The 4,956-nt window shown below is 51.2% G+C and overlaps 1 long non-coding RNA gene across 1 annotated transcript; it reads left to right on the top strand.

Annotated features, from left to right (window-relative positions):
• Window positions 1-314: 314 nt before the first annotated feature.
• LOC149122016 (uncharacterized) lies at window positions 315-4,490 on the top strand. The gene is made up of 3 exons (XR_016220920.1): window positions 315-615; window positions 1,078-1,149; window positions 1,639-4,490. It is a non-coding gene; the product is annotated as an uncharacterized LOC149122016 (long non-coding RNA).
• The last annotated feature ends 466 nt before the right edge of the window (window positions 4,491-4,956 follow it).

Here is a 4,956-nt window from a genome sequence, read left to right as displayed (position 1 = left end):
CTGTCATTGGATCTAGGGGCCACTCTGATAATCAAAGCTAATCTCTGCACCTGAAGATCTTCAACTTAATTACATCTGAAAAGGCCCTGTCTCCAAGGAAAGCCACACTCACAGTCCCGGGGACTGTGTGTGGTGTGGGCAGAACCACTCAGCTCCCTATCCTGCACGAATGGTGGGCAGCAGTGGGTGGGGACAGTCTCCCCAGGAAGGGGGGCCCTGTGCAAGGAGTAGCCAGGTGTGCAGGGTTGACGGTGAGGCCAGGGCAGCCCAGGCCAAGGCCCCACAGACCAGGTGGAAACATTTGGCCATTTTCCCCCCAAGCAGTGAGGAGCTTCCAGATAGTTCTCCAGCAGGGCCAGGCGGCTTCAGCCCCGGGGGTGTTGGTTGTGTGCCTGTGGCCGGGGCACTGGCGAGACACACTGAGGACCCGGCCCTGCAGTGGTCAGTGGATGCCAGAAAAGGTGCATTGGAGGGCCCTTCCAGGTGCAGGATTAGCTGGGGAGGGAGGAAGGAGAGGAAGCCAGGGGGAGCTCCTGAGCACTGGGAAGACAGGTGATTGCAAGGCAAGAAGACAGACCATCTCCGGGCAGTGGGTGCAGGTTCCCGGAGCTCGTGGTAGGTCTGGAAAGCTTAGGTAGAGCAGCAAGGAAAGGGGAGCCACTGCCCACCGGACAAGGGGAGACGTGGACACCAGCACCCTGGAGCCTGGGGGAGCACACCTGCTAGTGAGAGCCACGGGGAGAGCCCACGTCTCGGGCGCAGGTGCTGGCGGCCAGTCCGGGCCTGCGCGGTGACCTGCAGGACGGCAGGGCGCCCTTCTGAGCCACACTCTCCCCATCTTTCCTCTGGGGTGACTGAGAAGCAGGGCGAGGCTCTGTAGACCTCCCACAGGGGTTGTGTCCCAAGGTCACTGCAGGCCAAGGGGGCCGTGGGTGGGGACCCAGGCCTGGGACTCAGGCTGAGCTCCTGGACGAGGCATGTCCTGGTCGGGGTGGGGGGGGCTCCCAGGAAGGGAGGAGGGCCTGGGGATGGCCGTGGAGCTCCAGAGGAACCGGACGTCTGGCCTTAACTTTCAAGAGGCTTGTGTTCCGATTTGGGAGCTCACGCTGTGATTGGTGGAAAGGCTGCAGCTTTGTTGCTAAGCAACAGGTGAGTACATTGGTATAGGTGTCCCTTAGTATTCTGGGGGCGTTGGTCCCAGGACCCCCCCACGGACACTACCATCACAGGTGTTCAAATCCCTCAGCTAGAACAGCGTGGTGTTTGCCTGTGATGACTCAGGTCTTCCATGACCTTGAAATCATCTCCAGGGTACTTGTGATACCTAATACAATGTAGATAGCGACATGAACAGGTGCCCTGTACTGCTGAGGGAGTGCTGACCATGAGAAGAGTGGACATGTTTCATACTTAGGCGATGTTTGCCTGAGCTTTCTGATCCCCGGTTGGTTGAATCCATGGATGCGGAACCCATGGAGACAGCCATCAAACTGAGGCTGGCACTCCCCTAGAGGCCATTTGTTTAAAAATTAATTTTACTTTAAAAATTATCAGATGGTACAATTGGTCTACAGCTGTATGGATTTCTTCTAGCTTTATTGAGGTACAGTTGGTGATTTAAAATTGTGTGTGTTTCAGGTGTACAACTGGACCATTTGAGATATGTAGACATTGTGGAATAATCGCCGTGCCTGCCACCTCATTCTGAGCATGGAACAGTTCCGTCACCCCCCAGACTCGCGCTGACCTTAGTCCTATGGCCAGAGTCACATCCCCATGGCAACCGCCCATCTGCTCTCCCGCACTGTAGTTTTGACTTTTTAAGAATGTAATGCAGGTGAAATCGTACAGAACGCGCCATATGGATGCTGGCTTCTGCCACTCAGCACAGTGCCCCAGTGTCACACAATTTGCCTCTTTGAGCAGTGTGCCCCTCCTTCTTGCTGGCCAGTGTTCTGGCATGCGGGTCTGCCACCGGGTGTTTACCTGTTGTGGGGGTGGCCCTGGGCTAGGCTTAGTCTGGGTTCTTCTCTCCCTCGCAAGAAGGAACTCAAGAAGGCGACACAGACTAAAGTGAGGAGGAAACAAGACTTCCTTAACACAGAGGACAAGTGCGCACTCGGGAACTAAGCGTGGGCAACCCTGAGATGGCGAATTCACAGACCCAGCCTCCGGTGTGTGGGCCATCCTTTTATACTATCCAGAGCTTAGTGGGTGGCTTGGGTGGGGCTTAATTGAATATTTGAGGGAGGCAGTTTAGGGCAGGGTTTGAGTATTGCCCCAGTTCCATGCCCATTTTTAGAAATCTTGAAGTGTCATGATGTCAGGTGCTTCATGGGAGTGGGGCTATCGGCCACGGCGATTTGATCATAATGACATTGCAATGACCTAGGGGTCACACAGCCTGCACCCATATTGGATATTTCCAGCTAGTGCTGGTTCTACGTTTGCAACACTGGAGAGCTTGGGCAGTGCACGGGAAGGAAGTGTGCACGGTGCAGGCTGGGCTGTCTTGGAGGGGGGGGCAACCGTGGATGTCGCGCCAGTTGGCCGGGACTTCTGCCCAGGCTGCTGGAGCTGTCACGACACGGGCTGGGCTACCACAAGGAGCAGCTGGGGCTGTCGTGTGGCCAGTCGGCCAGAGCTGTCACAACACAGGCTGTGCTGCTGCGCAGGTCAGCTGGGGCTGTCAAACCTCAGCTCCTCTCCGGTTGCGCCTTGCCCATCGGCATCACATTCACCCATGAAAGGACACGGGGATGGCTCCCAGCGTGGGCAATGTTGAATCTATCAGAGCTTCCGTAAACACTCAGGTAGGGATTTTCTTGTGAACACGCTCTCCTCTCTAGGGTTTAGGTGCAGGAGTTAGATTGCTGGGTCAGGTGGTAGTGGTGTGTTTAACTTTGTAAGAAAACGCCATGCTGTGTTCCATAGTGTCCACACTAGTTAGCAGCCTCACCAGAATCGTGTCAGAATCCCAACAGTCAGGGGTGGGCACTGTGGCACAGCAGGTTAAGTCACCCCTTGGGATGCTTGCGTCCCATATCAGAGTGCCGGGCATGGAGGCCTGCCTCTGCTTTCCATCCAGCTTCCTGCTAACGCACACCCTGGGAGGCAGCAGACGATGGCTCAAGTACTTGGGTTCCTGCCACCCACATGGAAGACCTGGATGGAGGTCCTGGCTCCTGGTTCTGGCCTAGCCCAGCCCAAGCTGTTGCCGGCATCTGGGGCGTGAACCAGTTCTCAGGTGCATTCTCTCTCTCTCTCCCTCTCCCTCTCTCTCTCTCTCCTCTCTCTCTCTCTCATGTGTTTGTTTCAAATAAGTAAAAACTTTTTTAAAAAAAGGAATTCCAGTTGCCCCACGTCCTTGTCAGGATTTGATTTAGCTGTTTCTCTTTATTATTATTTTACTTATCCTAATAGGTGTGCAGTTTCAATTTGCATTTCTCTTAGGACGGAAGACACTGAACATCTTTCCACGCCCTATTTGCTGCCTTATATTCTCTGTAGAGATGCGTCTATTCAATTTTGTGTCCATTTTTAGCTGGCTGCTTGGGCTCTTACTGTTGGGTTTTAAGAGCTTTTTACATATTCTGGATGTGGGTTCCTCTGGCAAGTGTGTGGTTTCTCCCAGTCTTTTCATTCATTTAACAGCGCCTTTCAAATTTGGATGCAGTACAAGTTATCTCTCTTTTCTTTCCTAGATCAATCTCTGGACATATGTCTTTGACTAATGCTAGATCACAAACGTTTTTCTCCCACCATTTTTCTAAAAGTGTTAGAGGGCTGTGTTTTACATGTAGGCCTGTGATCCATTTGAGCGCGTTTTTGTATAAGCTGCGAGGTTTAGCCGGAGGTCATTTTTCTCCTATGGCTGTCCAATTGTTCCTGCACCAGCAGAGAAGGCTAACCCTCTCCACTGAATCACTTTTACATTTGTGTCAAAAACCAATTGGCCATGTTGATGCAGGTCTGTTCTAAACCCTCCATTCTGTTCTGTTTCTCTGCCTTCACGTCCGTTTGCCAATACCAAGCTGTCCTGATTATTGCAGATTTATAGGAAGACTTAAACCCAAGTGGTATAATTCCTGCAACTCTATTCTTCTGTTTCAAAACCGCTTGTTAGTCTAGCTCCACTCCTTTTCCTTGTACGTTTTAGACTCCGTGTGCTGTGTGTGCGTTGAGTGGTGGTGGGATTTTGACTGGAGTCTCGCTGAGTCTATTGATCAGTTAAGGATTGACATCCTCATTACGTTGAATCTTTCTGTTAAAGATTTATGTTATTTCTCTGAAAGGCTGAGTGGCAGAGGGAGAAAAAGAGCTTCTGTTCACTGGTTTACTCCACAAATGGCTGCAGAAGCCAGCTGGGTCTCCCGCGTGGGTGCAGGGGTCCAGGTACCTGGGTCATCTTCCACCGCCTTCCCAGGCGCATTCGCAGGGAGCTGGATGGGAAGTGGAGTTGAGGGGACTCACCCTGGCGCTCTGCTGTGGGACCCCACCGTTGCTGGCGGCGGCTTAACCAGCTGCACCACAGTGCCGGCCCCTCGTCGAGGCTCCTGGTTAGCCACAAGGTCCTCTTTGACTTATTTCATTTTTTGGGTGGGGGGGGGGGGTCAAGCATTCAGATCCTACGCATGTTTTGCTACTTTCACCTCAAATATTTTATTTTGGGGAACTACTATAAATGATATAAATAACAATGATATTGTTTGAGAGGTTTTTGCTTATTTTTCTTTCCTTTCCTTTGTTATGAAAGCTTTTTGATAAGCTAAATAGATCTGACAAAGTTAAGATTAATTTTCCCAGGTTAGATTTTATTTTTTTGTTGTTGTTGTAAACTGACAATTTGTAATTATACATGTTTATATGGGCTACAAAGGGAAGATGTGATTTATGAATAAAACATGTAATAATTAAATGAAGTTAATTTTTGTACCAAAATGAACTTACTTTTTC

Source organism: Oryctolagus cuniculus, chromosome 15, assembly GCF_051225735.1.
Source record: "Oryctolagus cuniculus isolate XC-2025 breed Fujian yellow rabbit chromosome 15, ASM5122573v1, whole genome shotgun sequence".
Lineage (NCBI taxonomy): Eukaryota > Metazoa > Chordata > Mammalia > Lagomorpha > Leporidae > Oryctolagus > Oryctolagus cuniculus.
Note: the sequence above shows the minus strand (reverse complement) of the source record. Positions and strands in the feature narration are given on the sequence as shown.